Source organism: Pipra filicauda, unplaced genomic scaffold, assembly GCF_003945595.2.
Source record: "Pipra filicauda isolate LSUMZ 115617 unplaced genomic scaffold, ASM394559v2 scaffold46_size3722508_pilon, whole genome shotgun sequence".
NCBI lineage: Eukaryota > Metazoa > Chordata > Aves > Passeriformes > Pipridae > Pipra > Pipra filicauda.
This window is the reverse complement of record NW_024104609.1, coordinates 9,688-27,324: the sequence shown is the minus strand read 5'-3', so window position 1 is coordinate 27,324 and position 17,637 is coordinate 9,688. Positions and strand designations below refer to the sequence as shown.

Sequence of the window (17,637 nt, the reverse complement as noted above, 5' to 3'; positions counted from 1 at the left end):
AAAGTAAGACCTGAAAATGATGACTAAACCCAGCCATCCCTCCTTACAGAAACACTTTCCCACCTTCTTAAACCTTTTTGGAGGCGCGAGGGAAAATAACCCTTGTATTTATGCAAATTTCAAAGTGGCGTGTGATGATGGAAACAAAACAGTGCTGGAGCGCAGCCAAGGCATGGCACCGACGGGGCCTCTCAGCTGCTCGCCTCCCGATTCTTCGGGGGAAGCAGCTGTAGAGAAATGAAAATACAGAAGCCCCTGCGCTCGCCCGCCACCGCCCGCGCACACATTCCAGCACCCGTCACCTCGGAGGCGGCAGGATGTGGGCTCCGGCCAGGCACTGCCGGCAGCCTGGAGCACCCTGTCGTCCCCCACAAGCCTCCCTGTCCTGCTGTTCCCGATTCCCCTTTCAGGAATTTACAAACATTTTCCGCGGATCAATATCTGTATTGATTATTCATTGTGAGCGAGTCGTGTGTCTTTGGTGATCCAACCTGGCAGAGTGAGCAGCCAAAGGCTGCGGCAGATACGGGGGGGAAAAAAAAGGAGAAAAAAACCCCACAGAAGGCAAGAAGGACCCAGATCTTGCTGGGTTTGCCACTGCCAGCCACGGAGACGGATGGAGAGGAAGGAAGGAAGAAAATGGGGATGGCATGAAAAGGAATGGAGAGACGAGGGATCTGAGGAGAGAAAGCGAGAGCAGGAAAAACAAAGTCACCACTGGAGAACTGGTGCCGGGGCACGCCGGCAGCCTGGAGAGATTCCAGCCTCGCGCTCGCCCTTCTGCACACAGATGCGATGGACTTATTGCTCCGGGAGCGAAAAGTGACTCACGGTTTTGGTATCTGCTACGTAAGAGCTTTGGGGGGATTCCTTGGCTGGCTGACAGAAAGGGAAGAAAGCAGCAGCAGTGAGGTAAAACGCGATCCCTTCCTCCTGCCTTCCTGGGAATACGCGTCGCCCGGGCTGGCTGGAGCAGCTCGCTGCTCGCTTATGATATGCAAAAGGAGAATAATTAAAAGCGCCAGCATCACTTGCAAAGTGAGTAAACACAAAGCCTTTCAAAACATGCTCTTCAGCTAATGAGAAGCTGTAATTTCTTATACTTAAAGGCAAAAAAGACCCTGATGAGGCTCGGTGGAGGGTGCGCGCGCGCCTGCGTGTGTGTGCATGTGTTTGTAGATATGAGAGAATCAGTTAATTGTTGATGATGTTTAGAAAAGGGATTATGAGAAAAGACACTGAAATGATGACAGGGAACATCTTGGATCAGAGCCAAAGAAATAAAATAATCAAGGACAATCAAGCCTGCAGCTCCGGAGAAAGCGCCGACTGTTCTGCCAGGGACTTGGAAGGAATTTCCCCGTGCTGCCGAGCTGCAGCTGGAATACGTGCTTGGCACCAGGAGGGAGAACTGCAAGGAGCAGTTTGCTTGAAGCATGAGACAACAGAAGAGAGAACTATGGAGCTGTGCTATAATTCAGAGGTTAAACAGCTTTGTCTGCTTATGTGTCAGGTGGAGACTCAGTTTTGTCCACATCTGACCTGCCCTGAAAATGCAACTTCTGAAATCCCCTGGCTGAAGGGGATTTCAACCTCAGCTGGAGCTGAGGATTCTCCAGACGCCTCTCCAGAACTGCTGTGACGTTACAAAAACAAAGGAAAGGGAGCTCGAGGAATTAAGTTCTGTGGCTGCAGGACCTGATGGACCTGACCATGGGAACTGGCTCTGGAATTGATTCCTTCCTTAATTCTGGAAATCAGAACCACCTTGCTCCGGCTGGGAGTTGCAGCTCACTGCCTCTAAGCACACAGGAAAGGTGACAGTCATCGGGAATACCAGGAACAAGCTTTCCTTCCCACCTGGGCATCTGCCTGCTGTCCTGAATGGATGGATTTTAATAAATGTTGGCTTTCTCTTGGGCTGAGGTTGGGTGGGGAGAGAGAATAAAGGGAAATTTAAACCATCCTGTGACTGCTGTGTTGTCAGTGAGCTACAGAAATGCCGTCCCTTTGTTTTGGATGTTAAACTCCGTCTGACTTCATTGTTGCTGAATTTTGGCACGTTACACTCTGGGCTTCTCCAGCAGCAGCAGAAACACATGGTCTATTAAAGTGGGAATCTTTGGGGACGCGGAGGCAGAGGAACGAGCCAATCATACATGGCTTTTCCACATTCCATGTTTTTCAGCATTTGCAGGAAGCTTTCCGGATGGTATGTATGTGTGTGCCCAGGGAGGGCGGGAGGGGAGCGGGGTGGGCGAGGGGAGCGAGCGCGTGGCAGCGCAGGCACGATGCCGGGATGTGTGTCATGGACGCGGCGCGGTCGGTGCTGCCGGGCAGACACCCCTTCCCCATGCCGGGCTCGCCGAGCTGCGCAGACCTGAGCGGAATCTTAAACGCCGAGGAGCAGATTAGCATACTAACCAGTGGTGTCAACCCTGCAGCAGCCATGGCCATCGCCCCGCTCCCACAGCCTGCCAGACGCTCAACTGGCTCCTTTGTCAGAGCCCTTTTTATGTTTGTATTTGGCTTTTGTTTCCCAATCAGACCCTAGAAATTCATTAACAGCAATGAAAGGCAGAGATGCAAAAACCTATAATGAAAACAAATGATCTATTTAAACGGTGCTGGGGCTGAAAGGAGGGGGCTCACGGCGCCGGGACCAGAGGAGAAGGAAATCCTGCCACCTGGAAAATGCCTGGACATGCATGTCCTTCCCCGTGCCAAGGCTCCAAGGAGACCGTTACTACAAAGCCGGTGGTGTGTGTAAGGATGTTGTAGCATTGTCTTTACAGAGTCTCAAACAAATACCAGCAACCAGCCAGAAGGAGAGGTCGGTCCTCATTGTCCCTGCTCCGGCTGCCAGTAATGCAGGAATTACTCTCTGCTACTCAACGGGCTTTAGAGAAAACTTTCAGTGCCTGCAAACACAGAGTTTTAAAATCACTCAAGTTCATTCACACCAGTCCTCTGCTCTGGCCCAGCAGCACAGGCATCCCCAATGGGAAGGCACGGTGGCCACAAGGGATGGCATGGACGAGCCACTGGCCCCGTGCCCAGAGCCTCCAGGATGCTGGACATGGCACCAGGCTCTTCAGGTGTCTTCCTCTCCTGTATTATTTCGCAAATGTTACTGTCCCCTAAAGTGTCACGTGGTTGTGGAGAATAAAAAGATTTAATCCCAGCATGGCCTTTTTATGAGGATCGATCAAATAGGGGAAAAACTGAAATAATCTATGTTGTGTGGTCTTTGTTTGTAAATGGTGTGTGTGGGCTTTAAATGTCACAGAGGCACAGCTTATGTATTTGTCATAGGATTTTTAGGCAAATCTGGAAGTTCTCAGCCCCAAAGCTCTGTGCCCAGGTTGAGTGTGCAGGTCCGTGGGGCTGGAGTCCAGCAGCATGGCCAGGGACACCCTCCCACCGCCCTCGGCTTGGAGAGCGCCCGGCACAGCATCCTGGAAAATGTGTCACTGGCACAGTTCTCTGAGCTCGGAGAGTCTGTGTAATCTGTACCTTTGGGAAGCAGGTATGGTAGCAGGGAAAAGGGAAATGGGCTTCAGTCTCTTTGTCATTCTGTACCCAGCTCTTACTACAGGCTGGGTCAAACGGGCAAAGGCTCCTGGGCTCTGTGTGTGTCTAGAGAGGTATCCTGCTAATTCCAGCTGATTTCACTGGCTAAGAACCTATAGCTTAAATGTTTTAAAGATAGACAATGTAAAGACTTTATCTTTCAGAGAAATTAGAAGAAAATCTCCCAACACCTGCCACATGTCCACATTTTCCAGGAGGAAAACAACAACCAGCTCATGTCTGAGGAAACCTCTCTAATCTGTACATGGTAAGGACATGCTGGATAATCTTACTCAGTGTAGTTTAATCTACCTTCACAATTAGATAAACAAACCAAAGCCGTTAAGAACCTTCAAAATTTATTCTAAACTACCACCAGTCCCCACCATTACACTTTTAATTGCAAACACAGCAAAACAGTGGTGAAATCAGAATCACAGACTGGTTTGTGTGGGAAGGGACCTCATCTCACTCTACCCCCTGCCATGGGCAGGGACACCTTCCACTAGCCCAGGTTGATCCAAGCCCCATCCAACCTGGCCTTGGACACTTCAGGGATGGGGCAGCCACAGTTCCTCTGGGCAACCTGTGCCAGTGCCAAATGTTTTCTACTTGCTCAGGTTTCCTACTGACCATGGCTGGACTGCTGATGTGGGGCCAAAGAGTTTTGGAGCCACTGAAATAAAACCACATTTCCACAGCAGCTTCTGAAAGAGCCTTGTGCCAGTTAAAAGGTATTCTGGGAAATCACATGAGAACTGTCTCTCATATGTCAGCATATCACCCAGGTGATGAGCTACAAACACATTCCCACTCTTCTTGTTCAGTATTGAAATAAAGCAGAGGAAAGTTACTAAAAATATGTTATATTCTTATGCCAGAAGATCCAGACACACATTAAAAGACATTAACAAATACTTTCTTTTACTCTGAAATACAGCCTTGGTCCCATGTTCTACATTTCCTTCACACTTTCAGAGGAGCAATTAGCCACTAAACAGGTAATTATCATAATACCCCATAATGAAATCCATGCAACTATAGCAGAGTATGAACAATGGCCTTTTCCTCACCAGGTTGAAATCAAAACCTTCCGTCTAATGACCAAGCCTATTCTACATCCAAAAAGAACGCCACAAATAGCAGGGAGAAGAAAGTTCCTTTTTTACAGGGGAAGGGAACAGAGTGTGTTCTACTGACACAGAACCAATATTGTTGATTTTCCTCCCTGCAGCTGCTTAAGGCTTTGGGTCTCTTCTGGAGGCACATGAGCCTTACGCTATCCTGCCCTTTGGCAAAATGAAACTGTACCTGCTTGTACCAGCTGTACAAATTTAAAAGTTACAATTCTGAGACACAAAAGCCCATTTTTCCATGGATATTTAGAAGAATTATTCTCCTCTGGCTTCTTCCCACTCCTGTGAGGTCCTTCCCTATTCACCCACACTTGCTTTTCACCACTGTGTTTGTCTCTTCAACACAATTAAACCTGCAGTTTTAATTAACTAAGATGCTCAAACCAATCACCCACAAAGCTCCCTGAGGTGTTCACTGCCCATCTTCACTGCTTCACCCAGTTTTTTCAAACCAGTTTTGGTTTGAGCTTGATTCACTTTCTCATAGCACCATCACCCCCCTCTGTCTGATGAAGCTTTGAGGTCGGGAGGGATTCCCTCAGCATAATCCCACTTTTCCTGCTCCAGTCATTAATGGAAACGGCACACAGATTGATCCCAAAATGGAGTCCTCTGGTAGATGTTCCATGTTTTTAAAGAAAACTTGCAATTTCCAATACAACAAAATCAGTCAAGACGTAAGAGTGTGAGAAAAGTCATAAGTGACTAAATGTGCTCTTTCTCCAAAATGTTTCCAAACATCCCCCTGCCACCTCCCTTCCCCCCTCTTACCTTCTCCATGCTTTTCTGTCCTTTCTGTGTTCCATCTTTTTTCCCTCTCATTCTCATATCAAAGTCAAGAACATCAACCACAGAGAAGGTGGTATTTCAGCATTCTAAGTCTCTGGATTCAGTTTACAACACCTGAAGAACACAATCCGCCCACCCCACAAAGGACACCAAGGCCTGCAAAGTTTCTTAACTAAATGGAAAAAGTAGATGCTTTGCTCAGGATCCTCTGTGATATTGAGAGCACAAAGCGAATGAGTGTCTGCCCATCACACGATTTCCCAGGGCTTCCATTTAATTTATAAGTCTGATGATTCTCAAGAAATTGAAGTGTGCACTTGTGCTGTAAACAAAATACTTCAGATAAAAACGTAGGAAGAAAGCAGGAGAGAAGCCTTCCTTAAAAGATAAGAAAACCCCAAAAAGTAAATACAAGAAAAAAACCAACTCCAAATTACATTTCTCAGTTTTCCATCGAGATAGAGAACTCTGATGAGTATTTTTGAAGCCTGCCATTAATCCTTCCACTCCTATCGGTATCACACAAGGTTAGTTTGATATTACCAAGTATCCCAGAGATTATGAAGGACCTTATAATGACTCAGAATATACAGATATATTAAAACCAGGGACTTCACAGTGACTCACTGATTTCTAGTTACACACAAAATAATTCTGAATGAAATTACTATACTTGGACCACTGGTACAGAGCTTTCCAGTGTCAAATCTCATGGTGGAATGACTGGTAGGAAGGGAAGGGATACTTTCCCCACATTCAGGAAGATGTGCTTTCTGCCTGCACATCATTTACCACAGTTTTAGGAAACTGAATATTTAAGACTTGAAACAGGCCATCCAAATATGATTTACTTTCACCAATTCACACAGAAAATGAACAAGGTCAGGAGTCTTGTCCTTTTCTCATCCTTCCTTATGCCTGTTTGACTTGGACAGACATTCAAGGGACAGTTTTCCTGCTAAGAAGATTAAGCCAAGGGCACTAATCATTTGGCCTGTTCTTAATGACAGAAACTAACAGTTAGGGTCAACATAAATAATTAAATACAGGGCCCCAGTGGTTCGTCACCAGCCCACACAGAACTACAGCCTGGCAAGGTATCAGCTTTGTAGACATGTAGGAAAAAAATAATCCAAGGATGGCCTTGTTCAAAAAACAGTTTTTCACTGAAAATAAGAGGACCCAACACAACTGACCGGTGAGTCAGGTGCTCAGAAACACTTCATGCAGATGGCATTTAAATAAAACCACAGAGCCATGAGAAGGAAGAGCAAGCAAACCCTGTGGCTCTCTGAGAACACAAAGAACTCCCAACTCTGCCAGAGAACAGCACAGTTCTGTTACATGTACCTCTCTTAATCCAGGTGATTTACATTACACATCCCAGGAGGGCGACCAACACCAAAATCAACTCTCCAAGGCTTACAAAAATTAGGTCTTCCTACCTCAGTGTGGAAATGTAGAGAGGTCGCAGGATCCGGCGCCAGCGAGTGGAACAGAGGAAATGGTTCCTATTCGGGCTGGAAAAAGTCAGTATAAACTCTCCAGATCAAAGCCTGCAAATGAAAGAATGCAAAGTATATAAAATATCCTGAAGGATTTGGAATAATGCACCAAAAGAAACAGAAGGTTGGGTACAGCGTGGAGTTGTTAATATTTTTTGGGTTCAGTTCCAACTCGGTCAACATTCCCAACTGTTCTACCTCTCGTGACACTGAAGGCTGACCTGCAGCACCTTTATGACAGGTATATTTTGCCTCCTACAAACCAGACAGCTGCACCTTCCAGCTTCTTGGCTTCATAGGGAAAATACTGGTTTAGCTACATTTAGGTGGCCTTGCCAATGGAAAGCCCACATGTTTATCTGTACCACAGACCTGGCTCAGCCATCAGCAAACGCAGAAGCTCTGTGGTCTGTTCTATCCAGTGCAGCCCAGCCTGGCTGCTCACATACCCAGCAGGGGAGTAGAGACACGAGGAAGGAAAACAAACACAATGGAGAGTCAAGGAAAACAGCTGGATGCATGAAAAGCCGCCTGCTTCCCAAGGAAAACCATCCCTGCGGGTGCACAGCTTGGCACCTGGGTGGGCAGCTGACCAGGAGGTGTCATGCAACCGATGCCAGGAGGGTTTTGGGATGGGAACTCTCTCATTCTGATGGTGGTTCTTGTTGCAGTCACATGTCTGAAGGTGTCAGGAATTTATCACTAGGAATTACAAAAGCCTCATGAAATACTGTTTGCCTCTGCCCAGTTTGTTACTCCTCTGTCTACCCTCTACACCTGAAGTTGTGGCTGCCCTATGCCTGGGGGTGTTCAGGGCCAGGTTGGACGGGGTTTGGAGCAGCCGGGTCTAGTGGAAGGTGTCCCTGCCCATGGCAGGGGATGGAATGAGATGCATTTTAAGGTTCTTCCAACCCAAACCATTCCATGATTCTATGACACACTTTGGGACATGAGTGTGTCTGAGACACACCTAGTGAAAGGCTAAACCACCACACATTCAAAGCTTGGTTTAAACCAACAGAACAAGGAAGCTATCCAAAATAAAAAAGGTACTTTCAGGAAAATGGAAGTTGTTTCCAAACAATGAAAATAGAAAAGGACATAAATCCAGCACGCTAAGTGCAAACCCACGATAAGGCAAGGCAAAATGGGGCCTGGAGAACAATCACCAGAGTTCAGGGAGCTAATAAAAACTTCTCCAACACAAAAGCAGGAAGCCTGTCCGTCACCCAGTGCTGCTGATGGATGGGCAAGGCGTAAAGGGGGGAATTAAGAAAGATAAGGGCACAGCAGCAAAATTAAATTAATTCCTTGCACTGCTATTCACTATGGAGGGGTCAGGAGGGTTCATATGCCAGAGTAACAAATCACTAGAGGCAGACAGTGCTCCCTGCAGAGTCCTCAAAGAGCCCAAATATGAAATTGCTGAACCTTCTTCCTTTGCATCTGAGGACCGGAAGGTGATAAATTTTTACAATAGGCTTTAGGAGTGGCCATGGGAATGACAGACCACAAAGTCTGACTTCCAGTACAGGCAAAAGGGTAGAAAACTGTGGGACTAGTTGGAATTAGCAGTGATGAGTAAACACGTGTCTGGGGAGGAGCCTGAACGCCAAGAGAAGAGTTTATATGTACAGATCCAAGTTGTCTGACAAGGAACCAGCCCTGCTAATACGGGAGATTTGGGCTGATACAGTGGAATCAGATTTTCTAAAAGCTTTTCTAGAACATCCCTCACTAAAGGTTCTTAAGGAAAGTAAACTGTCATGGAGAATGGAGGATTAATCTTACTGTGAATTCCCGATAAAAAGATAGGGAAAAAAGGGCACGAACGTAATGTTAGCAAGGGAGGGAGCAGAAATTTTGCACTGCCTCAGCTTAGTTATAAATAACCTGGCAAGAGGAGACAGCAAAGTGACATGCAGGTAATGAAGGTAACACATAGAATTTTTCAGGAAAGTTTAAGAGTAACAGGGAAAAGTTCCTGCCAAACCTCCCAGAGCAAGACTGGAGACAGGATGCTGGTGCACGTCCGTGGCTGAGGAGGATCCTGGATTTAAAATCCAGGCATTTTAAATCTGCCTCTTTTAAAGGCAGATATCTGTTTGCTTTATTAAACGGATTGGTTTGGGGAACCACTTGATCCTGGTGCCCTTGGACAAGAGGGAGAGGACAGGCTAAGTCCTAAGTCTGCTTTTTTTTTTTTTTTGGCCACACAGAATAGCATCGCCCATTCTTAGAGAATCCTTAGAGGAAGAGCAGAGGAACAGAAGGCTGAAGCTTCTTATTTGGGCCATATAATGGGATCCATCACTTGGACTTCAGCAGCTAGTAGGAGGCTGGATTCCCTCAGTCTCTGAGGTGGCACTGGAGATGTGACAACTTTCCTTTGGCTGCTACCAGGTTAGCTCCTGGTCAATACCTGACTCCATCCTCTGACTGATCGATAAAAGCAGAAAGCCATGGCTGTGAGAAATCCCCCTGGTTTTGGGAGAACAGGGAGCAAACACCTCCCACCCTGGGAGATCATCCTCCAAATCCAATTGCAAACGGGCTGAAATCCCTTTCATTGTTGTGGGATGGACGCAGGTAGGAAGTGACTGCTGAAGCTGCTCTCCCCCTGCCCAGGAATGTGTCTATGAATGGCATTGTGGCTCGTGGCCCTGCTCCCGGTGTCACAGCAGTGGGCACAGCCCACATCCCCCGGGGCAACTTCCCGCACCCGGGCATGGCCTCTGCTCACGTCCCACAGTTGGTAGGATGGGATGACGGAGACAAATGGCTCTGAACCTGTCACAAAAGGATTGTTTTCTAGAAAGGGAGCTCTGGTGAAAGGAGGCTTGTCCCTCTGCCCAGCCTCACTGGCTCCTCTCCTGGGGCTCCTGATTGACGTGGGAATCCCTCCTGCGTGGCTGTGACTGGCAGGGAGCTTTCCCCATCAGCAGCTGCCTTGATTCTACAGCAGCTGAGTTACTGTACAGCAAAGAAAGAGCATCCGACAAAGCCCACATTAAACAGCCGGAGTGCTCCTCGCCAGCACAGAGACAAAGCCCACGGGGAGCCGGGGGTGCCCCGACGCCTGCCCGGGGCAGCAGCGGTCGGGCAGCACCTGCCCCCCTCGTGCAGGGCCGGGGGCACACGCGGGCTCGGGGCGCTCGCCTTGTCCCACCACGTGCCCACACACTGAGGCCACTTGTTCCCATCTGATCGCAATTAGCACCGTGCCAAATTCCGTGTGCCCCACGCTAATTCAGGAGGATGGGCATGTCACACCCTGCCAAGAACTACAGCCACCACTGAGCCAGGGCCTGCCGACCCTTTCATTAGGCTTTTGTTTCAGAAGTGAGGGCTTGTGGACTCCCCTTCTTTGTCAGAAATGCCTGTGGAGGCACTAGAGGAGGCAAGAACCTCAGGTCTGGCCTGAAGGATGCTGAGTGTGTGATGGAGCAGGGCAAGGGACGGCTGCCACACCCCCTGCTCTGTCATGGATAATCTGCAAATTTAGAAAAATCAACTGCCTCCAAGATGCTGAAAGGCCAAAGCTGCATCATTGCTGCAGAGCTGGTGCGGGTGCTGTGGGAAGGGAGCAGGGAGCACGTCCCTCCCACCCCTCACCCCAAACCAGCCACAGAGTGACCAGCCAGGACACAGCCCACACTGCACCCACTGCACCCCTCCCCAACTCTGGACAGCTACAAACAAACCAAATGCTCTCAGGACAGGGCTGCACCCTGATCACACTGGGCTGCACCCTGACCACACTGGTCTGACCACATGCAAGATCATTCTGAAAACCTGAGATGAAAATGGAGAAAATATGATTGGTTTCACTAATGCCCTGTATCAGATGCACTGTGCTGTGCAGCAGCTGCTCCAGTTCCCAGGCAGCTCTCAGAGGAGCCATCATCACCCCACACAAGGGAGTGGAGACGCTCCTCCAGTGACCTGCTCAGGCCCCATGCCCAGGGGCTGTGTCCCCCTGCAGACCAAGCCACGAGGGGTGATGAAAACATGCTCCTTGCTGCCTTTTTGTCTCCAGCTGCCATTTGAACATCACTCCTGATGTCATTTGAGGATGCCATGATGACAGCCAAAATGCCATCCACAAATTATGCCCACTAAGCTGGTGATGCTCCTAACATTTCTGGGTGGTGTTTCCCACCTGCCTGATGATGGCCAGAATAGAATCACAGAACAGTTTGGGTTGGAAAAGCCCTCTAAGCTCATCGAGTCCAACTGTTCCCCCAGCACTGCCAAGGTCAGCACTGACCCATGTCCCCAAGTGCCACATTCACACGGCTTTTAAATCCCTCCAGGGATGGGGACTCCACCTCTGCCCTGGGAAGCCTTTGCCAGTGCTGGAGAACCCTTTCCATGAAGGAATTTCTCTCAATATCCAACATTACACAGACTCAGCAGTCTGGCTTTTGAAGGACACTCTGCTCTCTTGAAACAGACCTGTCTGCAGTACCCAAGGCTGTTGTAGCCTGTTGTAAAACCTCAGTAATTCCCACTGATTCTGAGGAGAATGCTGTGAATTACCAAATTTGTCAGGTTAGCAGCACAAGAGCAAACTGTTCAAACAGACAGAACAATGCTTCACAAAATGCAATTTAACTTATTTTCTTAACTGTGGGCTGATTCCTATTTATGCTAATTCATAACAGATTATGAACTCTATTATGTAATTGGAAAAATGACCATAAAACTTTCACAGTCCTAGAGAGGTTTTGGTTGTCTGTTTTTTTACACTCCATTGCTTACAAGGGCTGGCACACACATGGCTGGACCCGTGTCCCCAAGTCACCCCACACACACACAGAGCCACCATCAATTGCAGGGCACAGCTCCGCTCCACGCAGCAAATGAAGCCATTTATCGAGCCCTGGCATTGCTCTGTGAGGGACTGTGGGAGGGACATGGATCTGTGTAGAGGCTGAGGCACACCAGGATGTGGCCAATTGCCCCATCTTTGGGACTGTTCAAGGCCAGGTTGGACGGGGTTTGGAGCAACCTGGTCTAGGGGAAGGTGTCCCTGCCCACGGCAGGGGGTGGGATGAGATGGGCTTTCAGGTCCCCTCCAACTCAAACCATTCTGGGATTCTGTGATGAAGACACTGCTCTGCTCACTGGAGTGCTCCCACAAACATCTGCCTTGGATTGGGGAGGGCTCCTCTGGGTCACATCCTGCTTTGCCTCCTTGCTTGGGAACAGGACAGACAGACAGTGACTGACTGCAGAAGGGAAAGATACATAGTCAGCATCTCAGGGAGGAAATCCCTCGTAGAGCACTGCAGCAGGACATGGAGTTGTTACGTTTTAAATCCTGGTTTTGTGGGTTTTTTACCCCTGGGTGTGCATTGCTGGCGGGGCCAGAGCTGGAGGAGGGGCTGGGTGCGCAGCCGCCGTCCAGAACCGGGTGTTTGAGCTGTAATTGGTTTGCAATGATTGTATCTTTTCCCGTGTTATTGCTGTACATGGCCGGGTTTTGTACAATACTGAAAATCAATAATAATGCATGAAAAAATGTTCTCCCACCCCCCTTAAAAGTTAAATAATCTTGTTAGGATTCTGGCACTGCTATTTTTAATCAGTTAGTCCATGTTTTTCACCCTGAGCTCAAGACACACTGGGGGTTACCCACAGGACCCCCCGACTGCGGAGCCAGTGCCGCGTTCCTGCTGGGGCTGATGGACAGGTATGGCCAGGGGAGCCCCTGCCCCGTCTGACATGCACAGGGACGTGGCTCAGGCACTGCTACCTGGGCAAGTCCAAGGCGGTGTCACCTCTGTCACCAAATGTCCTGGCTTACATGGGGGAGTCAGACCCAGGAGGGAGGTTGACTCTACCCCTGTCATGGGGAAGCCCATGGCAGGAGGAGCCAGAGCTCCCTGCCAGGACAACACACCTCGTGCTGCTCTGATGCTCTCTGTACCTCCCTCAGGACCAAGGCAAGCAAAGACAGTCCCAAACATACACAGTGCCACCAAACTGCTGTTTTTTTGTTTGCTGATGTATAAAACAAATCACAGAACTGTAGAATGTTTTGTGTGGGAAGAGACCATCAAACTCATTCCACCCCCTGCCATGGGCAGGGACACTTTCCACTAGACCAGGTTGCTCCAAGTCCCATCCAACCTGGCCTTGGACACTTCCAGGGATCCAGGGGCAGCCACAGCTTCTCTGGGCAACCTGTGCCAGGCCTCGCCACCCTTATAGCCAAGAACTCCTTCCCAATATTCCATCTAACTCTGCCCTCTAGCAGTGGAAAGCCATTCCCCTTGTCCTAGCACTCCAGGCCCTTGTCCAAAGACCCTCTCCAGCTCTCTTGGAGCCCCTTTAGGCCCTGGAAAGACCTCTAACGTCTCCCCGGAGCCTTCTGTTCTGCAGCTAACTCCAAGTAGAATAAAAGTAGAAAAAAACCCCACAACAGCCTATTTACTCTCCACTCCAGATTAGGATTGGGATAGAGATGGTACAGGAGGTAATGAGCGTGATGAGATGAGAACAGGGGAGCTACTTAAAGAGATTAAGGGATTCAGGGCAGTGTAATTGAAAGGGCCGATGGCCTCACCGTGGCCTTTAACAGCTCCAGGAAAAGGAGCCCGACCTGCTGCAGCACCCGGCAGCAAAACTGGGCAGCTGGGAATGCCCAGCTGGACAAGGGGCAGGACACTCACAGATAGCCACAGCACCCCAGCAAAAGGTCATCCTGACCTCTGGGAGCCCTGGTACAGCCTCATCCCTTTTTGATATAAATCCACTGCTTTTTTCTAGTTGGGAACTGACCACCAAACCCAGAGCCTGAAAGAAGTGTTTCATGTTAAATGGAAACATTTATATTCCTGAAGCAAAACTACAAAATGTTTTGGGTTTGATAAGAATATTTTGTTTGATGCAAGCAAAACCTTTCATTTGGACTGTGGGGTTTTTAAAATGTTCTGTTTCAAGAGAAAACCTTGTGAACGAAACAGAGACATTTTCATTTTTTCTAATTTTTCTAAAATATCTTCACTTTTGTTCATTCTCTTCAATTTAATGTAGCTTTGCAAACTTTTAAAAACTGTTTTTCTGAAAACAAATTACTTCCCTGTATGTGCTGGGTCACTGCAGGAGCCTTTGCTCCACCACAAACACACACACGTGTCTCCAAGTTAAGAGTGTTTTGTCACGTTATCCTGGCCCCACAGTTTGGAATTCCTCAGGAATTAAAGCCTTACATAAACACAGCATTTAACTCCATTACAGTATAATAATGATTTTTAAACAACTTTGTAATAGGTTCTATAATCTTTTTTTAAAGTGCGTATTATTGTACTGTCACAGTTTCCTTCGCTCCATAACAGCCCAGTCAAAGCAACAGATACGAAGGTAAACACAACTGGGAAGGTACCGAGTGCTACGTGGCCCCTTTCCCAGGTTTAGAACTTGCTTCTCCCAAGTGCCAGCTGCTCCACAGACAGGCCATACTAATTGTGGGACAATTTGTGCATTCTTAAACTAAAATATTTTTCAGTTAAAGCAATGCATAAATTATTTATTCATTTGTATTTGCATTTAAATAGTTGAAAAATGTCCAAATTAACTGCTTTGAAAATCGTTCCAGAATTTCCCCCTAAGCTGTGACCTTGTGGCCAAGTTTAATCTTAAAGCAAATTGAAAGAAGTGTTTGTAACAAACACGTCCAATGGCTCTGAACGTGCTTTGCTCCAGAGAACCAATGCAGCCATTTGCAAACTCAGCCAAGGGCTGCATTTGAGGCCCCCACTTGGGGTTCAGACCCGGGGTTTCCACCAAGTTACCCAATTCTAGAGTTGACAAGCCAAGATTTTGTTGGGGAGGTTTTATCCATCCTACTTTGCGGCTTCCTTAAAGCTCCTGCCTGCAGCCGAACACAGTCCAGCCTTCCATTAAAAACCTTCCCAATGCCAGTGGTTGTGGTGGAAAACACTGAGTGTTAGAAACCAGAATTCCAAGGAAAACAGGAACTACACCGGTTTTAATATTCTATACATTTGTGTCAAATCTGAGCTTTAGGGAGCTCAACTCACGGCCCTGACAGCAGTTTTATTCCCATCACCTCTAACCCTGCACGTACCTACAACCAGTTCTGCACCTCATGTTGACAGCCCAGCCTGACCACAGACCTCCAAAGCCAAACACTGTTTGGTTATGGTCTCCATGGCAAGTTTAGCTGCAGGGAAACAGCCTGTCCTTCCTTTGTCATAAATCTGGTTCCTGCAAACAGCAGAAATTACAGCAGATTAATTCCTTACACCACCCCTCGCAAGGAGAACTGCTGAGAGGGAAGGGAGAAGCACAGGCACTGCTCTAAGATCTCAGCCAGCAGCAAAATGTCAGGAACCAGCAAGAGAGGTGGTTTCCTGACAACATGTGTCCTGATACCAGTTCCCCCAGACAAGGGGGAGCTCCCATGCTGACAACTATGCTCATTTCAGGAACAGAATGACGAAAATAGTTATAAAAGAGAACTCCTAAGTGTGCAGAAGAGGACAAAAGACAAAAGACTTTGTCAAATCTTCAGTGAATAGTCATGTAACTAAAGAAGTAGCCAAGAGGTTTATTTAATATTTAAAATTAATAGTAAAATTCTAAGATAGTAAATGTCTAAGTCAAGAGAGCAGGATGGACTGGGTTTGGGGTTCCTAACTTAGCAACCAACTAACACTGGCTCTTTGGCTCTCAAAGGCTGCGGACTTCCAAGCTGGGAATATCTCAGGGTTTTGGCCCCACAGTAGTCTCACCTCTAGATTTGGGTCATGGCATGCTATGAAAAACGTCACACGTCCTTGCTGGACCCCTGGGCAGGGCCCTGAGCTCCCCATGCTCGCTGTGTGGCAGGTGCTGGGCGGGGGGTTGGCACAGGAGAAGGAGCTGTCGCTGCTGGGCCTGCATCACCATGCCAGGAAGCACCAACCACTGTACAGCGGATCACTACTCGTGTTGCTGAGACAGGGGTGAAAAGAAGCTGCCGTGCTCTGCCTGGTGTAACTGCTATTTCTTTTACATCATCTTATAAGAGTGTGTGATTCTTTAATAAAACCTTAGAGAAAACATCCCAAGTTCTCCCCCTCTCCAAATACTCATGCCTCAATTTATATAAAACAAAACTGCTTACCAAGAAAAGTAAAATTATTAAAACAGAGAACTAAAAAGCAAAGGAGGCATTTCAGATTCCTGTAAGTAAGTCTAAAACTTGAAGGTAGAAAAAAAATCAAACGCCAATCAAGAGCATATGGACTTGGATGGTAATTTCTCTGGCATGGCTTGCTTGCTTTCCACCAACTTTCTGAGGTACTGGACAATCCTGAAAGACATTTGCCCAGAGAAGCTGTGGCTGCCCCATCCCTGGAAGTGTCCAAGGCCAGGTTGAACGGGGCTTGGAGCAACCTGGTCTAGTGGAAGGTGTCCCTGCCCATGGCAGGGGGTGGAATGAGATGAGCTTTAAGGTCCCTTCCAACCCAAACCAGTCTGGGATTCTGTGATTCCAAGATGAAGAGACTATCAAAGCCTCCACTGCTACTTCAGCCCCTTCTCACTGCAGGGTCTCTGGGTTAGAGCCCTCTGAGCACCACAGTCTCTGCTTCTGTCCCTTCTCCCGGCTTAGGGGCAGCCCCTGCTCAAACACAGAAAATACAAAGCTTTTGTCAGGGAATGGCTCCAGGTTGGGACCGAGGCTGGGGCGCCAAAGGGGAGCAGCTCCCCACCCTTGCAGTGCACACATATCAATTATAAGGTTACCCCACCTTCCCCCCTACTCCTTCCTAGAGCAGCACTAAACGAACAGTTTCCCCTCCTTCCCTCGGAACCCATGTATTGCTCTCATTTTAACATTCTCCAATTCTGGTGCCCACGACTCCAGCCCCCGCACGGCAGCGTGGCCCGGCTGACGGCCCGTCCGTGTCCTCGCACCAGCGGCAGCAGGAGCAGCATCCCAGCACAAAGGCAGGCGCTGAGAGCCAAGGCGATGCTCGGTACCTCGCTGGCTCACGCTGCTCGTATATATCTTCTGTAAATAACCCTCAGTTTTCACATGGATTATTTAGACTTTCTGATGAAACTGCAGAAATGCCACTGCGGTGGCCGCGCACCCAATCAGGCGGCGGCTCCCTGACCCCGGCACCGCTGCCATTAGCTTCAAGGGGAAAAACCCTCCTCGTCTCTCGTTATCCCTTTTTTTATGATCTAGGATTCTGTTAATAATGACTCCGTGTTACATAAAACAGATACATTAATGTCACCAAGTCCCAAAAGTACTGAATCAAGCTGACTCCTTCAGAAAGGAAGAAAGTAATAGATATGAGCCTTAATAAGAGCGCGGATCCGAAGGACGGGAAGGGCTCCACCAGATCGCTTTCTCCTTCCTATTTGAAACAGGGGATTTAAAGGGCCATGCAGCTAGAGAAGATCAGAGTCGTGGCAAGATGACTGTGAACACGCCATCAAAGGGAGCAAATCAAACGTGATTTTAGGTGGTGCTGCAAAGGCACGCTCAGCCTGCTCCACCTGCCCGCTCCGCTCCCAGGTGCTAATGGGGAACGGAGATGGAGAGCCTCGGCAGCCCCACAACCTGGCACTCACCTTTCATCTCCAGAATGAAAGTGCTGGCTTAG

The 17,637-nt window shown here is 48.3% G+C and overlaps 1 protein-coding gene across 2 annotated transcripts in view; it reads right to left on the bottom strand.

Moving 5' to 3' along the window:
• ZFHX3 (zinc finger homeobox 3) overlaps positions 1-15,207 on the bottom strand; it is a 208,970-nt gene extending 193,763 nt beyond the window's left edge. For both annotated transcript variants that reach the window (XM_027715968.2, XM_039386167.1), the window contains exons 1-2: positions 15,102-15,207; positions 6,944-7,054 (exon numbers count right to left, since the gene is read on the bottom strand). The gene's annotated coding sequence lies outside the window, so the exon portion shown is untranslated. The remainder of the gene's footprint in view (positions 1-6,943; positions 7,055-15,101) is intronic.
• Between the last annotated feature and the right edge of the window lie 2,430 nt (positions 15,208-17,637).